This window comes from Terrapene carolina, unplaced genomic scaffold (assembly GCF_002925995.2).
Source record: "Terrapene carolina triunguis isolate 2854851 unplaced genomic scaffold, T_m_triunguis-2.0 Scaffold21, whole genome shotgun sequence".
Classification (NCBI taxonomy): domain Eukaryota; kingdom Metazoa; phylum Chordata; order Testudines; family Emydidae; genus Terrapene; species Terrapene triunguis.
Window position 1 is genome coordinate 17624300 of NW_020664372.1, and position 19812 is coordinate 17644111.

Sequence of the window (19812 nt, forward strand, 5' to 3'; positions counted from 1 at the left end):
ATTCACTAGCAATGTTACAGAACTGATCTTAGCAAACTACCAAGCTCCTGGAAGTAAATGTTCGGAACCAATATATTTTACAGTTCACAAAACAAAAGCATTTTGGATGACAAGAAGGTTTTCAGAAAGCTGTAGTTAATTCCTTGTGCTCTATTCTTTCAGTTCCCAAAACAGGCATACTTTTGAAAAGGAATACTTGAGGGAGATTGGGACTGCAGCACTAGCTAATTCATTATAACTAATGTTTGTCAGTATCTTCTGTTTTTAATACCAAACTGAGCTCGTACAAAATAGAGTGACATTAGCTTTTTATCTATATATCCAAAGTCCATATGTGATGTCTTGTTCAGGTCACCCAGAACGGTGTTACCGCTCTTCTTCAGCAAGAGTGAGCTTTGCTGCTGCTAAGCTGTGTGTCAGCATCCTAACACATGAGCATGTCTGTCTTGCCAGCAAACTCCTCAGGCCTCTGCCAGTCCCAACCTGGCCTTGCAGGTAACAGTCAGTGAGCCCCAATTCCCGCGTTCCCCAGATACGTCTTTCTACAGTGCCCATGCCTCTCACTGGATGCTCACAGACATTACGTTCTCTGTCTCCAAAGAGATGAAGCACTCACCAGTCTGTTAGCTCAGCTGGGGAATTCACCCTTCAGTTTAATACCAGAGCACTGAAAAGATTTTGTAATAAAATAAGCATAAGTTTATTACCAAAGAACAAATATTTAAGTAATAATAAGTAAGAACAGAAGACACATATGTTTATCAGTAAAACCACACAAAACACACTTTCTAGTGACTAAAACAACTTCAGCAAGTTACAGACCTTGTCTAAGCAGGTTTCTCATCTATAATCAGTTCCAGCTACTCTTCATTTTCGGGGCAAAAGGGTCCACTTTTTATGAGCTCAAAGGGTGCTCCCCACCTTTGTCCCCTAGGTGAAGGATGCCAAAATGGCTTTCTTTTTCTGCGTATATTTCCCAGTCTATTGTCTCTGTTTCAAGAGCCAGGAAGGCTTCTTGGTGGTGTGCAGGCCCCATCCCCTGCTGTGAGTGTTAAGTGGTCTTCCTCCCTCAATGTTTGTTTATCTTGGTGGCTTCATTTGCCTTACATTTAGATGTACTTTTCATTGTCCTCTGAGGTATTACCTGGTTCGTTTACATTGGAGACACAGGAAAACAGGTGAAACAACATTCCTTTGTCTAGAACAGGCTGGGCTGACTGCTTGCAAAATACCTTTTAATTTCCAGCACACAACTATAATCTTTTGTAGAGCACCTGTATGTACATCATGCAATAGTATTAATGACAAGTGTGTTATCAGTTTCATATTATAATGGACTTGACACCTTTTAGATATAGATTACGACAACGTGTGTTGGTGCAATGTGTGTGTCAGGCCTGATGTGAGTTATGGTATGCCCTCTGCCACTTGTCATTGAGGGGACCCCCCTCTCCCTCCCGGGTCACATTATAAGACAGTAGGAAGTCAGAGAGATAATTGATAATGTGTGGTGTACTCTAAAGTACTTGTATCTTTAAATATGTTGCAGAGGAGCATTAGGTTTAGCAGGGGGAAGTCTAGAAAGTGAGGGTTGTCAACCCTTCTTAATGGACAAAGAGGGTTAGTAGTGGATCCCAGGCCTTCCCATTCCACTAGGCTCTGGTGCAGGGCCTTGTAAGGGTTACCAAATATCCTGTACCCAGGGGTGCCTTAAGGCTGCCTGCCTGGGCCACTTCCTACCACCCACTCTATTGTCAAAATCTTGCAGTCTGTTGCAAAGTAGTGAGAGAAAAGGTACCAACTGAACCTTCGCCCCCCCTGGGCTTGGCAGGCTTGTCCTCTCCAGGAGAAGGTTTCTGCATTGCCCTTCCTCAGGAGTGAACAGGGTCAATCTCTTTCTCTGCCTTGTCTGGTTCCCTCTTAAGCACCGCCTGCAGCTAGAGCATGGTCTGCAGGTGCAGCTGGAGGGTGTAATTTGGGCCCAGAGTTGCTCCTTAACCCCTTCAGTTCTAGTGCTGGGTTTATACATCCTGTCACACACCACTTTCTAGAAAACACTTACACACATGCTTAAGTTTACTTGCACGACTAGTCTCACTGCTTGCAGTGGGACTACTGTGTTTGCAGGATTGAAGCGTAAGAGCTCATTGAAGTCAATTGGAGTCTTTCTCTCAAATCTTCACAAAAATCATCTTTGCTAAATTATTAATATTTGCCTTCTCTGTCTCAGATTCCATCCCAACTCTGCTTCCTGTGTCTTTTGTCCTCCACTTGCTCTTCAAATGAAGTATAAGCAATTCAATCAAATTTATGAATGTGGATGAAAAATGTTACACTACTTAAAGATTTACCAGTGGCTGAATGTATTATGTCATTACTTTATACTGCTTATTGTTTTACCCTTAGTATTACTTACACATCCCCCCCCAAATGTAATCAAGTATTATAATACACATTTACTATTACATTTTAAAATAGATCCTTTAGTTTTTACACAGGATAAAACTCCTAATTAACTCCATGTTCCTGTATTGTTTTAAACTAATGCTACTTGGCCAAAAATATTTATAACATTGATGCAGTGATGACCAAGATAGCATTCCATTGAAATTTCAAATAAATATTGGTAAAGAACAGCTATAGATGTGGTTTTAATTATGCTTTAGCTTCCTTGTTGTTCTTAACATCCACATGTCTATCTGATCTTATACTCTGCTACTTTGGCAATTTTATGCTGTAAATTTCTGGGTTTTCTTAGTAATTATTTTTGGAAAACAGAAAAATCTTTTTAGATTCCATGGTTCAAACCTAAAGTTATAGGTTTCACCAGGACTTTGAAACTCCACCTCTCACACTATTTGATTAGTTTAAAAGTGGGTGCTGTTTGATCCTGATTTAGCTTTTTCACTACAGCTTGGTTTATTTTTTGTTTTGTTTTTTTGTTAAGCTTGGTTGTAAGTTTTAGAGTCAAATTTCTGAAAAAACTGACAGTACTACATACACAATATTGAAAGGACAAAAGAATGCTGACTATAATTGTGGGGAGCAGGTTCGTTCACCATGTCAGCAAATGTTGACGGTCTGTCCTGCCAACTCACTGAAGCATGAAGCCTCACCTTGTTATAGGCCCTGATTAAGGAGTCTGTCACTATTCAGCAAAGCATTTAAGCACATGCTTAACTGTAAGTACATGCTTAATTTTCACTGAAGTAAATGGTAGTTAAGTACATGCAATTTAAGCACACGCCTAAAATTAAGCATGTGCTTAATTGCTTCCCTGAACTGGGGCTGTAGAGCAGAAGGTAGGGTCTGTGACAGAGGAATCCTAATGTAGGAACCCTCAGGCAGCCAAGTATAGAGAGAAGGGTAGGGTTGGAGTTTGTAATAGTTTGTTACTTTTAGTAATAAAGTCAAACTCTAAGAAGGGGATAATTTTTAACATTATGTAAAGTGTGTGTGTGTCGCATTCTGATGGAGCACTGTATGATGAGATCCCTGATGGACTTCCTGAGTCTACTCTTTTCCCTCTGATGGACTTTGTTTGAGACCAGGACCGGCTCTACCATTTTTGCCGCTCCAAGCAAGAAAAAAAAAAAAAAACCCCCTTGAACGCCCCCCGCACCGCCACAAAAAAAAAAAAAAAAAAAAAACAGCCTCAAAAATTTCCCCAAAAAAAAAAAAAAAAAAAAAAAAAAAAAATACGCCCGGACTGTGCTGCCCCAAGAATGGACGGAATGCCGCCCCTTAGCATGTGCCGCCCCAGGCACGTGCTTCCTCCGCTGGTGCCTGGAGCCGGTCCTGCTTGAGACATACGGGTGTGTGGTTTTGTCCCCCTTCTCCAACTCCCTATCCCCTATATTTCCTTTTCTCCCTCTTATCCCTTGATCCCTCTCATATGCTGCATGTCTAGAGGATATAGTTAAAACTGAGTTCTTTTATGATTTTATTGCAAATGCCACTTGTTTTAGGGCAACGACTTGAACAAGGGATGCAAATTCCAAGGGTCTATTCACATTAAATGTTATGCCCCTCTTTTGTTTGTAGAACAAGTTTCCAAGTATGCTGACTTGTTCACACAAAAAAGTAACTAGGTTGAAGAAACGTGGCATGGAGAAGCAGAGGGAGTAGATTCCCAGCAGAGAGACAAAAGAGAAACAAAAGTTTTTATTGCCACTATAATCGCATCCTTCTCCCCACTTCATCCCCAGCTCAGGCTACTTATTAACTTGTATTAAAAATTCTGGTAGGCATTGTATTTTATTTCACAAAGTTAGTTACATTGAAGTGAAAATGCATCTACACTGCATAATAGAGGTGTGTATTTGTATAATGTAGAAACTGGAGAAAGACTAGATGATTTTCCTGTCTATGGTGAATATGAGCCCTGCTTTGAGTACTGCTGAACTATCCCTGCTTCATACAACTTACACTTGGCTCAGAACGTCGTCTTTTGGAATGCACCAAATGGAATCAAAATGTATGTAATTTAAATTAATATGTGACAAGGGAGAATGCTGCCCCTGATCACTCTATAAAGGGTTTAACCTATCTTCCTGCCTCCACTTAGGATTAACGTCAGTTCTACTCTGAGACTCTTCACTTCTCATTGACTTCAACTGCTTATGTCTGGGCTGAATTTGACTCTTTGTGTATGAGCCCACAACACCTAAACTGGATGGGCCAGATTCATACCTGATGTGAATCTCCATTGACTTCAGTGGATAAGTGTGCATGTGTGTACACACACTCTGTCAGCAGAACAGGTCAGAATGGAAGTCAGGCCTCGTGGTCAGAGTCGGAATGTTAGCGCCAAGGGTTGAGACAGACTTGGAGTCAGGAAACAGAGCTGAGGTTGGAGTCAGGGAAAGACAGGAGCAGGGCTGGTTCTGAGACAGGAACAAGGCTGGAACATGATGGGAACAACACTGGAGTTCAGAATGGGATCTGGCCTGGAGCTGCAGAGGAGCTAAGCCGGAGCAATGCTTGGAGAGATGAACACAGGGAGGCAGAGAGTCTGTGGGCATGTGCGTTGAGCAGCCAAAAAGCTGCTGCTGCTAGGGTTAAGACTGGCCTGTTGCCTCCCTCAACCTGATCCTATTATTTTTATACAGTTTGGGACAACGAAATTTTTAAGTACACCAGAAGCAGGAAGTTTGACAAACAATCAATGGGGCCACTGGACAATCAAGATGCTAAAGGAGCACTCAAGGAAGTTAATGCCATTTCAGAGAAGCTAAATTAATTTTTTGCATTGGTTTTCACTGCAGAGGATGTGAGAGAGATTCCCACCTTACATATTCCTCTTAGGTGACAAGTCTGAGGAACTGTCCCATATTGAGGTGTCAATAGAGGAGGTTTTGGAAAAGGTCTGAAGGAACTCAAATATGAAATTGCAGAACTACTAACTATGGTATGTAACATATCACTTAAACCAGCTTCTGTACCAGATATCTGGAGGATAGCTAGTGTAACACCAATTTTTAAAAAAGGCTACTAGGTGATCCTGAGAATTTCAGGCTGGTAAGCCTAACATCAGTACCAGGCAAACTGGTTGAAACTATACTCTACACCAGTGTTTCTCAAACTGGGGTCGCCACTTGTGTAGGGAAAGCCCCTGGCGGGCCGGGCCGGTTTGTTTACCTGCCCCGTCTGCAGGTCTGTCCGATCGCAGCTCCCACTGGCCGCGGTTCGCCGCTGTAGGCCAATGGGGGCTGCTGGAAGCAGTGGCCAGTAAGTCCCTCGGCCCGCACTGCTTCCAGCAGCTCCCATTGGCCTGGAGCAGCGAACCACGGCCAGTGGGAGCCGCGATTGGCTGGCCCTGCGGATGCGGCAGGTAAACAAACCGGCCTGGCCCGCCAGGGGCTTTCCCAGCTGTGACCCCAGTTTGAGAAACACTGCTCTACACACCTGCAGAAACTGAAATGTGCCCCAGAATTTAGAATGTGTGTCCTGATAAACCAGGAGCTCTCACTGTGGTGTTTAGAGTTTCTTGGCCATAGTATATGGTACAAAGTAATCAAGACAGAAAATCTCTCACCTCCTTTTTATATAGTGAGTTTTCACATTAAAGGCAAGCAAAACTCATGCTTTTTGAACTCTGTTGCATAGTTCAAAACCAAACACCCATGGAGTTGGCACCTACGGGCCACGTGTTTGAGACCCCTGCTCTAGAAGGTACCTCATAGAAATGGCGTGAGACTTGGCACACGTTACCATATGCATGGCATTCAAGTTAAAGAATATACTGCTGCTGTGCTGCACTGGGAGCTCTTGCATAGTGTTGCATTCGGTGTTTTCTGAACAATTTCTTGTCTAAGAAACGAGAGAAAAAAAGTAGCAGTTTTTCATTTGTCTGTGCAGCCAAACAGATATTTTAGTATGTGTGATCATTAAGTTGTAAGTTCATTTCAAAGTATGCATGTTCTGGATCCCAGAGTTCGCTGCCTGCTAAGGAGCATATAACATTCAAAATGAAGAGCCCTGGGCTTCAGCAGAAATGTTTCCAAATCTTTTGGGCTTCTCCACTTCCATCTGAAATGGCTTTGTTTTTCATACTTTATGATGGTGAAAGCTTAAGTGCTCTTGCCCCAGTGTTTCTCTGAAAGAGTACCCTGGTAGTATATTCTCCTCTATATCCTTCTCTCTTCTTTTATTAGTACTGTTTCCTTTATATTTTCACTCTCCTACCCTTTCATAATTTTTCTTCATCTTAGCACATCTCTCCACCTCTTTTCTAGATTCTCCATGTTGATTTCCTTTTCCTTAGCTCCCCTTTCTCTGTCCCTCAACACTTTTCTCTTTGTGCTCTCTGCTGCTTTGTTTTCACTCTAAGGAGCTACATTAATCATGAAATACTACTGACAAAGTGGACTTCACCATTTTATTGTGCCTGCATTTTCCTCTGGTGGCCCTCAAAATAACTTTAGAAAACCTTTTAGGTCTGTTGACAAGTATACTAGAAAAGATCCTTTCTCATACTAGAAGCTTTTGATGAGAGAGTATGTCATCTGCATTTTAAACAAATTGGAAACTTAAACAGTCTTTTCACTACAGGTCTCATTATCCTCTTAAATATGAATTCAGCTAACCATTCCCTCATAGAAAAGGCAGGGCTTTTATCACAATGCACATAGGGGTGAAATTTATCATAAGTTTCAGGCACATCTAAAGGAGATTGTAGTTGACATTGCATGATCCTATTGAGATAGATCAAAGAGGAGCAGTTAAACAACACAACAGGATTTTTTTTTCAGAACTGATTATGCTAATATTTGTTTGAGCCACATCCATTCTGATTAGATCATAATCATTCACTTTTTAGACCTGTTCTAAATTCTTTAGTCACATATTCACTATGCTGCCTGTAGCAGCACAAACATAAGCAAAACTTTAGACAGTCATTAAATGTGGAGGGGTTTTTAGCATTTCCTTTGAGAAGTTGTTTCCTAGTGTTGCTGCATCTTAGGTTGCCACCCAGTGGATATAAGTACAAATTTCAGTTGTTAAAGATTCAGAAACAGAAGCAGAGCAAAATATGTGGGTAGCCTTTTGCAAATTCAGTGCCTGCTTTTATCACTTTCAGCAGCTTAAGTTAAATTCAAAGGACTGGCTAGAAATATTACAGAAATTTAAAATAAAATGCTTGTGTAGTTTTATTTTCAATCAACGTATTATAAAAGATGTATGATCTGATTCACCACTAGGTTACTCCATCTCCATCAGTATGCAACTGGAATAACCTGGCAGTGAATTAGGCCCCAAATTTATGTTTTATTGTCTTAGGAAATTTACAAAAAATATTTTTGTTTTCTATATAAGTTGAAAAATTATATTTATGCCATAGAATGTTAAAAAATCTCTCATAATTCAAACACTTGAGTTGGTAAATTCTGCTGCCTTTAAATACATTTAAAACAAGACTGTCCACTACTTAGGGCAACATTCTCATTTCCAGTTTGCACTGCTGGATTCTCTTTCCAGTTCTGTACTAGGCCCAGGTATGAACTCACCTAAGTGGCAATAAGAGTTCTATTCACAGGACAAAGAAAAGCCACCACCTTTCCTCTGGGAAGCCAGCCTTGCCACAGTCCATCAGTGCCTTATTTTTTTCTACGCTGGACTATAACACAGCAGTATGTATTTGCATGGGACTAACTATGCTTTTCATATCAGGTAATGAGTTTGGCCCCAATTTTTCACTGCATCAATGGTAGCAACAACAGTGCTAGTGGGAAGAGGACTTCAGGAAGTCACTAGAGTTTAACTACTGTACTATCTTAGTTAGCTCAAAGCAGGTCTGTGTGACAGTACTTGAACACTGGTGTCTGCCAAAACCTTGTCTATACTGGCACTCCACCTTTGCTGCAACCAGTGGGACTGAATCAAAAGTAACAATGTGGGAAAATTTAAGCTAAAAAGCTTTTTGTAGTCAGGGCCTCAGAAGCTTGATATAGACTAGAATGCTATGCATGCTTTCTCAGCAAAGTGGGTGTTATGTTCATGGTGTACACAGAAAGAAGTTGGATGAAACATAAAATATTCTTGCGGAAGTTTGCAAAATAACACTACTTTATTTCTTAGAATTCAGAATGATAACACACAAGAACTCTGAAACAGAGCGAGATAAAGCAGACTGCTCCATAAAAAACAGTGTCACAACTTAACCCACCTTATTCTGGGATGACTCTCTGCAGACTGACTCTGATTGCACACAGTCAATTCCCTACAGAGCTTCCTAGCGTGCAAGTGAGATCAGGAACATAAGAACATAAGAATGGCCATACTGGGTCAGACCAAAGGTCCATCCAGCCCAGTATCCTGTCTTCTGACAGTGGTCAGTGTTTGGTTTTTGGACTGCTGCTGCACACTGCGTGGATGTCTTCAGAGAACTATCCACGATGACTCCAAGACCTCTTTCCTGATTAGTTGTAGCTAAATTAACCCCCATCACATTGTATGTATAGTTGGTGTTATTTATTCCAATGTGCATTACATTACATTTATCCACATTAAATTTCATTTGCCATTTTGTTGCCCAATCACTTAGTTTTGTGAGATCTTTTTGAAGTTCTTTACAGTCTGCTTTGGTCTTAACTATCTTGAGCAGTTTAGTATCATCTGCAAACTTTGCTACCTCACTGTTTACCCCTTTCTGCAGATCATTTATGAATAAGTTGAATAGGATTGGTCCTAGGACTGACCCTTGGGGAACACCACTAGTTACCCCTCTCCATTCTGAAAATGTACCATTTATTCCTACCCTTTGTTCCCTGTCTTTTAACCAGTTCTCAATCCATGAAAGTATCTTCCCTCTTATCCCATGACAACTTAAGTTATGTAAGAGCCTTTGGCGAGGGACCTTGTCAAAGGCTTTCTGGAAATCTAAGTACACTATGTCCACTGGATCCCCCTTGTCCACATGTTTGTTGACCCCTTCAAAGAACTCTAATGGATTAGTAAGACATGATTTCCCTTTACAGAAACCATGTTGACTTTTGCCCAACAATTTATGTTCTTCTATGTGTCTGACAATTGTATTCTTTACTATTGTTTCAACTAATTTGCCCAGTACTGATGTTAGACTTATTGGTCTGTAATTGCCGGGATCACCTCTAGAGCCCTTTTTAAATATTGGTGTTACATTGGGTCATTGGGTACAGAAGCTGATTTAAAGGACAGGTTACAAATCATAGTTAATAGTTCTGCAATTTCACATTTGAGTTCTTTCAGAACTCTTGGGTGAATCTCATCTGGTCCTGGTGACTTGTTAATGTTAAGTTTATCAATTAATTCCAAAACCTCCTCTTGTGAGACTTCAATCTGTGACAAGTCCTCAGATTTGTCACCTACAAAGGACGGCTCAGCTTTGGGAATCTCCCTAACATCCTCAGCCGTGAAGGCTGAAGCAAAGAATTCATTTAGTTTCTCCACAATGACTTTATCACCTTTAAGTGCTCCTTTTTTATCTCGATCATCCAGGGGCCCCACTGGTTGTTTAGCAGGCTTCCTGCTTCTGATGTGCTTAAAAACATTTTGTTATTACCTTTGGAGTTTTTGGCTAACTGTTTTTCAAACTCCCTTTTGGCTTTTCCTATTACATTTTTACACTTAATTTGGCAGTGTTTATGCTCCTTTCTATTTACCTCACTAGGATTTGACTTCCACTTTTTAAAAGATGCCTTTTTATCTCTCACTGCTTCTTTTACATGGTTGTTAAGCCACAGTGGCTCTTTTTTAGTTCTTTTACTGTGTTTTTTAATTTGGGGTATATATTTAAGTTGGGCCTCTATTATGGTATCTTTGAAAAGTGTCCATGCAGCTTGCAGGGATTTCACTCTAGTCACTGTACCTTTTAATTTCTGTTTAACTAACCTCCTCATTTTTGCATAGTTTCCCTTTCTGAAATGAAATGCCACAGTGTTGAACTGTTGAGGTGTTCTTCCCACCACAGGAATGTTAAATGTTATTATGTTATGGTCACTATTTCCAAGCGGTCTTGTTATAGTTACCCCTTAGACCAGATCCTGTGCTTTAGTCAGGACTAAATCGAGAAATGCCTCTTCCCTTGTGGGTTCCTCTACCAGCTGCTCCAAGAAGCATTCCTTTAAAGTATCGAGAAATTTTGTCTCTGCATTTCGTTCTGAGGTGACATGTATCCAGTCAATATGAGGATAATTGAGATCCCCCACTATTACTGAGTTCTTAATTTTGATAGCCTCTCTAATCTCCCTTAGCATTTCATCGTCACTATCACTGTCCTGGTCAGGTGGTCGATAATAGATCCCTCCTGTTATATTCTTATTAGAACATGGAATTACTATCCATAGAGATTCTATGGAACATGTGGATTTATTTAAGATTTTTATTTCATTTGAATCTACATTTTCTTTCATATATAGTGCCACTTCCTCCCCTCCTCCCCCCGCACGACCTGTTCCGTCCTTCCGATATATTTTGTACCCTGGAATGATTGCGTCCCATTGATTGTCCTCACTCCACCAGGTTTCTGTGATGCCTACTATATCAATATCCTCCTTTAACATGAGGCACTCTAGTTCACCCATCTTATTATTTAGACTTCTAGCATTTGTGTACAAGCACTTTAAAAACTTGTCACTGTTTATTTGTCTGCCCTTTTCTGATGTGTGAGATTCTTTTTTATGTGAATGTTTCTCATCTGATCTGGTCCATGCTTTATCCTCTTCCATCCTCTCCTCCTGACTAAAACCTAGAGAATCTCTATCAATAGACTCTCCTCTAAAAGAAGTCTCTGTCCGATCCACGTGCTCCTCTGCAGCAGTTGGCTTTCCCCCATCTCTTAGTTTAAAAACTTCTCTGCAACCTTTTTAATGTTAAGGGCCAGCAGTCTGGATCCACTTTGGTTTAGGTGGAGCTCATCCTTCCTGTGTAGACTCCCTGTATCCCAAAAGTTTCCCCTAATAAATCTAAACCCCTCCTCTCTACACCATTGAGACTCTGAAGCTCTGCCTGCCTAATCTTCTAATACAAGAACTAGGGGTCACCAAATGAAATTAATAGGCAGCAGGTTTAAAACAAATACAAGGAAGTTCTTCTTCACGCAGCGCACAGTCAACTTGTGGAACTCCTTACCTGAGGAGGTTGTGAAGGCTAGGACTATAAGAGCATTTAAAAGAGAACTGGATAAATTCATGGTGGTTAAGTCCATTATTGGCTATTAGCCAGGATGGGTAAGGAATGGTGTCCCTAGTCTCTGTTTGTCAGAGGATGGAGATGGATGGCAGGAGAGAGATCACTTGATCATTGCCTGTTAGGTCCACTCCCTCTGGGGCACCTGGCATTGGCCACTGTCAGTAGACAGGATACTGGGCTAGATGGACCTTTGGTCTGTCCCGGTATGGCCGTTCCTATGTTCTTATGCTTACCTGGCCCTGTGCGAGGAATTGGAAGCATTTCTGAGAATGTCACCATAGAGGTCCTGGATTTCAGTCGCTTTCCTAGCAGCCTAAATTTGGCCTCCAGGACGTCTCTTCTACCCTTCTCTATGTCATTGGTACCTACATGTACCATGACCACCGGCTCCTCCTCAGCACTATACATAAGTCTATCTAGATGCCTCGAGAGAACCGCAACCTTCGCACCAGGCAGGCAAGTCACCATATGATTCTTTGGTCATCACAAACCCAGCTATCTGTTTCTAATGATCGAATCTCCTATTACTAACACCTGCCTTTTCCTAATGACTGGAGTTCCCTCCTCCGGAGAGGTAACCTCAGTGCGAGAGGATACCCCAACATCTTCTTGAAGGAGGGTCCCACCTATGGGAAGGTTTCCCTCTGCTTCTGTGGATTGTTTTCCTTCCCTGAGCCTTTCATCCTCCTTAACAGTGCAGGGGCTGTCTGACCGGAGGTGGGACAAATCTACAGTGTCCCAGAAAGCCTCATCAACATACCTCTCTGCCTCCCTTAGCTCCTCCAGTTCCACCACCCTGGCCTCCAAAGCCTGTACACGGTCTCTGATGGCCAGGAGCTCCTTGCACCGAATGCATACATATGCCACCTGCCCACAGGGCAGGTAATCATACATGCTACACTAAGCGCAATAAACAGGATAGCCCCCACTCTGCTGCTGGGCTTCTGCCTGCATTTTCTCCTATAGCTACCTAGGTTAATGATAGGATTTTTGTTTAAATCAAGAAGTTTTGATTATAGTTTAAAGGTTTCAAAGAATGGCAAGCCCCTTACAAACTGAAGTTTTCTGTATACCACTGTGGACTAGTGAGAGCATATTACATCTATATTTCACAATAACTTTGTCAGCTTCTGGGTTAAATTCAATATCCTGGTTACCAACTACAAGGTCATAAATGACACAGGATTTGTCTACACTGCAATTAAAAACCTCTGACTGGCCTGTGCCAGCTGACTTGGGCTTGTGGGGTTCAGGCTAAGAGGCTGTTTAAAGGTAGATGTTCGGGTTTGGGATGGAGCCCGGACCCTGCGAGGTTGGAGGTTCCCAGCGCATGGGTTGCAGCCCAAGCCGGAATGTCTGCCCCACAATTAAATCGCCCCTCAGTCTGAGCCCTGTGAGCCAGAGTCAGCCAGCATGGCCAGCTGTGGATATCTAATAATCTGAAGGAAGAGGGGTTTGAAAGTGTGGAAAATTGCCAAAAGGCAGAACAAAAGAAGCAGGTAACCCCAACAGTTTATAAAGAGACTTACGGGAGGGAACTGGGGAATGAGCTATTTTGCACCAGATTAAGAGGAGAGAGGCTGCTGTAGAGGCAGGGTAGGCAATGGGGTGGAGGACCCTGTCTAACTGACAAAACACAGATGATCCCCCAGGAGACACTGCTTTTAGGATGTTTTATTGTTTTGTATGATCGGTACTCTCCTGTGCTTTACATGACTAAGGATAAAAGAGCATAAAGATGTTGGACAATAAAAATTGTATGCAAATTGATGCTTCACAATGGCTGCACATCCCTGAGAGAATTAAACTGTAAACCAGAACCTTCACATCTTTTGGGTGGAGTTCTGGGAGAGGGGTGTGTTTAAGTATGTGGGAGTCTGAAGAGTCAGCACTGTGCCCAGAAGGGGTAGGTGGCTGGAGAATGGGCTTCAGAACTTGCAGGGGATGCGAAATAGGTGGTCTGCTCCCAGGAGTTGTGCCTGAGGGGCAGAGATTGGACTCCGTTCTGGCTCCAGGGACTTAAAATACCCATGGGATCCAGAGAGAAGAGCACTGGATTCTCCTCAGAAGAGTAGTAGTGGGTGGCGAAGAAGGAGAGCTCACTAGGATCTGTGACAGAAAGAGATCAAATTAGTCTGGCATGATCTACCTTTGGTAAATCTGTGTTGTATTACATCATCAATTCCCTGTAGCTCCATAAATTTATGTTTTTTTTCCTTCAAAATTTGTTCTAAAGACTTTCAATTTACTGAGGTGTGAATTGCCTGGATCACTATTTTTTTTTTTTAAACATAGGTGTTGTTAGCTATTGTACAGTAATTTGGTACCAATCCTGACTAGATAGATTTATTAAAAACCATTGATGCCAGATTAGCAATCTCACATGCCAGTTTTTTGTATTTTGGGATGGAAATTATCCAATTCTCCCTCCCCCCACCAATTAGAGTGCATTAAGATCTTTACATTTTTCTTCCCCTTCGGATGTGGTAATTTCCTTTTCTATACACTCATTTCTATCAGCCATCCTGCCTATATTCTACATTATCATCCTAATTGAACACCAAGGCAACGTGTTAATTTAGTTTTTGAGCCATAACTAAATTATTTTTATCTTCTTCCCATCCACACTACACAGCCACCCAATCTCATTCTTCCTTATTGTCAGGAGTAAGACCTTTAGCTGCGCCTGCTCAGTACTTCTGATGCCTTAATGAGCTAGCTGGTCTATCTGATGGACCAGCAGGCCAGTTCTGAAGCTCAGCAGCAGCAGTAGTTCACTGACTGCTCAATGCATATGCCCATGGACTCCCTGCTTCCCTATGCTTGTCTCTCCAAGTCCTGCTCCTGTTTTGCTCCTCCACTGCTCCAGGCCAGATCCTGCCCTGCACCCAGCCTTGTTTCCATCCTGTTCCAGCCTTGCTCCTGCCTCAGAAGCAGCCCTGCTCCTGTCTTCCCTGACTCCTGGTAACCCAGCTTCAACTCTCAGCTCTGACTTCTGACTTCAACTCCGTCTCAACCCTAGGCTCTGGCATTTGGACTCCAACCACTAGGCCTGACTCCTGTTCTGACCTCTAAGCATGACTGCCTACAACCCAGTCCACTGACACTTATTCTCTTTTTATTATACAACTAAAAAGCCTGTTTATTTTAATTTCTTTTGCTAGCTAGCTCTAATTCAGCTTGAGTTTTAGCAAATTTCACTTTATTCTTACATTTTATGACCTCCAATATGTAGCTTTCTGTACCAATCAATCTTTTTTTCCATTACTTACGGTCTCCCTGCTTACTCCTGATACCCTTTTGGAGGAGATTATTCATCCAACTGGGCCTCATCTTACAAGTTTTTTCCTCATGCGTGGTGTAAAAATAGCAGATAGTTTTTGTACACTTGATTTAAAGAAATACCAAGCCTGCTCCACCTTTAAGTCCTTGAACTCTTCAGTCCGGTTGACTTCTGTTACTAATTGCCTTAGTTTCCCAAAATCTGCACTTTTGAAATCAAAACCCATGTTTGATGACCTGGTTTTGATTATCCTTCCATTTAACTTAAAGTGAATCAACTCATGATCATTTGATTCAAGGTTATTTTCTGTGACCAGATCTTCTATGATGTCAATTCATATCCTTCAATACCTGTATTCCAGTGCTATTCCATTTGTTTCTGTAATCTTTCCTGCACCAGTAATTCTAGTTCTTCCAATTTTATTACCCAGACTCCTTGCATTTATGTACAAACATCTCAATTGTTTCCCTGGTACACTACCCCGTTTTCTAGCTGGATTAGTTATAGTGCTTTTACTAACTGTATTGCCTACCTGACTTCTATCCCAGTCAACATACTTTATTCTCCTTGCTGCCAATATTCTTATCTTCTGGTGATCTTCTATCCCTTAGTATATCTTCATTTAGCAGAATTTCCTCTTCATGTGCTTTGAAGCCAAGCATGGAACTCACAAAATCTTTCCCAACCTTCTCTCTTCCTCACCTAGTTTAAAGCCCTTTTTATCAATTGTACCCATCCTGACCCAAAAGGTTAATACCCCAGTTACTCAAGTGGAGTCCATCAGTTGAGAAGACTCTTCTTTCTGTGAATGCATCTGAAATGCCGATTAGCCCCAAACCTTCCTCATAATACCAATCCTCGATTCATTGGTTGATATTTATTATCTTGCCGCACCTTCATCCTTCTTCTCTGGAGACCAGAAGTATCCCACTGAAGATCACCAGAGCTTTCACTTGTTTGAGCATCTTACTCAGTCTACTGTAATTGTCTTTGATCCATGAATCTTTGCTGCCTGTTGGGTTGGGCGCTGCTAATTAGTGGATTTTTCCCCTGCTCCCAGCAGTATCCTTTTCAGTCCCATGCCAACATCATATATCTTTGCTCCTGGCAGACAGCACACCCTTCTGTACCCCATACTGTTCTGGTGACAGGCCTGTTGACTCTTCTTAGTATTGAGTCCCCAATCACATAGATCTGTCTTTTCCTGTGGTTGGTATGAATCTATCTGATGTTCTTTCTTGCAGTCCCCCATGCATCATCTTTATTCTTCCTTAGGGTCTGGTCCCTGGCTAACTCCATTGTCTCTTCTGTGGGGACTGGCATCCCTTCTTTTCCTCCTCACCACCACATCTTCTCCCGATTTCTCCTCCTCGTCCCCCAGTGCAACAGATGTTACACAACTCTATTTCACCTCCATGGGTCAGTCTCTTCATCTGTTTTGTTCTTTTGGTCATGTTCTTCCATGGGTCGCCCTCCTCTACTGACATTCTGCACTCCAGGTGCTTTTGTTCAGCAGGTGACTGCAAATTTCTAATTGTCTGTACTATCTCTTCTCTCCTGTGCGGAGTTATACCTTCAAAGCCCCTTCTGAATTCCATCATTGTCTACAGCTGTATCTCTGATCCTTGGCTCTTCCCGGCCATGAGCTCTATTAGGCAACATTTCATGCATAATTAGTTTCCTTCAGATACCCAGTCAAAGATTATATACCAGGGGTCGGCAACCTTTCAGAAGTGGTGTGCCGAGTCTCCATTTATTCACACTAATTTAAGGTTTTGCGTGCCAGTAATACATTTTAATGTTTTTAAAAGGTCTCTTTCTATAAGTCTATAATATATATCTAAACTATTGTTGTATATATAGTAAATAAGGTTTTTAAAATGTGTAAGAAGCTTCATTTAAAATTAAATTAAAATGCAGAGTCCCCCGGACCAGTGGCCAGGACCAGGCAGTGTGAGTGCCACTGAAAATCAGCTTGCGTACTGCCTTTGGCACGCATGCCATAGGTTGCCTACCCCTGTTATATACATTCCACAGCTTCTACATCTGACCATCTTCTTTGTCTCCTCTCCTCCTTAGTGCATTTCTGGTGTTGCCGCAGTGGCCATTATCGTCTTCTCTTCCTAATTCTTAGTCACAGAGAAAAACAGGAAAAAAATTGCACAAATTCCCACCTATAAACTCCCACAAAAACTTTGCTGTTAGCTACTTGCATATTTTGGTGGACTACGCACAAACATTTCAGATTTAAGAATCTGAAGTACCTGATACTTGTGCTGACAGTGGACCAGTGAAATATGATGGTTAATGTGAAGACTTGTAAGTAATTATTTCAGACAGTTCCATGGTGTAAACCTCTTTAATGGTGAAACAAAATGCAGATAAGTGATTTTTCTCCAAATAGAATGGATGATCTGTTGCTTCAGTGGGATAATCATCATGTGCAAGTCACTATATTAGAATGTTTCTCAGCCTTAATTGCTCTGTCAGTTACAATTAGAGGCGCTAATGTAGCTGTGAAATGCTGCAAATTGCTTGCAGCTTTTGCTCCCTGCTTACTCTCAGCCTGTTTCTCACAGAAAGAAATCAGAAGGAATGAGTTTTCTTGCTGAACCTGTGAGATATTTTCAGATATGAGCTGCTGTTATGTAAACAAGTTGGGATTTTTTTGTGCTGCATATTGTGGTATACCTATCTGAAGACAATGGAATCCCAACTATATATATAAAACGATGGGGTCTAAATTAGCTGTTACCACTGAAGAAAGAGACCTGGGAGTCATTGTTGATAGTTCTCTGAAAACATCCACTCAATGTGCAGCCACAGTCAAAAAAGCTAACAGAATGTTGGAAATCATTAGGAAACGGATAGATAATAAGACAGAAAATATCATATTGCCTCTATATAAATCCATGCTATGCCCACACCTTGAATACTGAGTGTAGATGTGATTGCCCCATCTTAAAAAAGATACATTGGAATTGGAAAAGGTTCAGAAAAGGGCCACAAAAATGATTAGGGGTATGGAACAGCTGCCATATGAGGAGAGATTAATAATACTGTGACTTTTCAGCTTGGAAAAGAGATGACTAAGGGGGGATATGATAGAGGTCTATAAAATCATGACTGGTGTGGAGAAAGTAAATAAGGAAGTGTTATTTATTCCATTTCATAACCCAAAAACTCAGGGTCACCAAATTAAATTAATAGGCAGCAGGTTTAAAACAAACAAAAGGAAGTATTTTTTTCACACAACACACAGTCAACCTGTGGAACTCCTTGACAGAGGATGTTGTGAAGGCAAGGACTATAACAGGGTTCAAAAAAGAACTAGATAAGTTCCTGGAAGATAGGTCCATCAATGGCTATTAGCTAGGATAGGCGGGGATGGTGTCCCTAGCCTCTGTTTGCCAGAACCTGGGAATAGGTGACAGGATGGATCACTTGATGATTACCTGTTCTGTTCATTCCTTCTGAAACAACTGGCATTGGCCATTGTTAGAAGACAGGATACTGGACTAGATGGACCTTTGGTCTGACCCAGTATAGTCATCCTTATGTTCTTATGAATTCTGGGGCTTGGAGTTAAACTAAATAATTCCCAAGATTCTTCTTGTTTCATCCCAACAATTAAAGCCAAAAGATCTTGCCTGATCTTTTTACTAACACAGGGCATACAATTTATCTCAATAATTCATACATCAAATCTAATAACTTGAATTAGAGCATATGAGTAATATGACAGTCTCATGATTACATGAAGTTTTGCTTTCATTATGCACTGAAAATATTTTTAATAGAAACAAAGCTGGACTTTTTCTTTTCTTTGGGTTACCCAAAAGACCATTGTGACATTACACTCGATATTCTTTATGGAAATATGCTTATGACATGGTTATGGCATAACTGAGATATATTTTATGCAGGATGGCTCATGTAAGATATCATTGGAAAGCTTATGATTTACTGAATGTGATTATCCAGTTTGTATGCCTGTATCATTTCTGTATCTGAAGTTAGGAATATTGACTATGTATGTGAATTTCAAATGTATTACTTTAGATGTCACCCCTAGCTAGCCCTTCAGGTACAACAATGAAAAAGCCAGACAGGGCTGATGGACCATTAGCAAAGACAATGGACTGTGAACACTCAAGCTGGCCTGTGAGTAATGGCTGCCACAGCCTTGCAGAGACATGGGTCCCAGGCACCTGGTTCTGGACCCCCTCCTCCTCTTTTGGAATGCCAGTGTTTTTCCACTGGAAGACAAAGGGTTCCCACCTTAAACAAGAGCTATATAAGGCAGGGCAGTGACATCATCGTGGTTCTCTTCTGCCTCTCCACCCAAAGAGACACTGAAAAATACCTTGAAGCAAGAACTGACCTGGGGGGAGAAAAGTTGAGCCCAAGCTGGAAGGGTGTCTAACTTGTGAGTAATACCTGAGGTTTCAAGCTGCAGTAGGGTTACGATACGTCTGGTTTTTCCCGGACATGTCTGGCTTTTTGGTAATCAAACCCCCGTCTGGGGGGAATTGCCAAAAAGCCGAACATGTCCGGGAAAAATACCGGCCGGGCACTTCCCCTCCCGGGCTCCAGCTGCTCTGCTCCTCCTCTGACTCTTCGGCTCTGTTTAAGAGCCGAGCTGCCCAAGCGCTCTGGCTTCGGGCAGCCCCCTTGCCTCCGGACCCCAAGCCGCCGGCCGGGCACTTACCCTCCCGGGCTCCAGCTGCTCTGCTCCGGCGGCGCAGGGTCCGGAGGCAAGGGGGCTGCCCGAAGCCGGAGCGCTCGGGCAGCTCGGCTCTTAAACAGAGCCGAAGAGTCAGGGGAGGAGCAGAGCAGCTGGAGCCCGGGAGGGGAAG

General features: G+C 42.0%; 1 protein-coding gene across 1 annotated transcript in view; it reads left to right on the forward strand.

Annotated features, from left to right (window-relative positions):
• The window catches only part of GPC5 (glypican 5), a 985999-nt gene that overhangs the window by 207767 nt on the left and 758420 nt on the right, over positions 1-19812 (forward strand). The gene's annotated exons all lie outside the window — the stretch shown is intronic.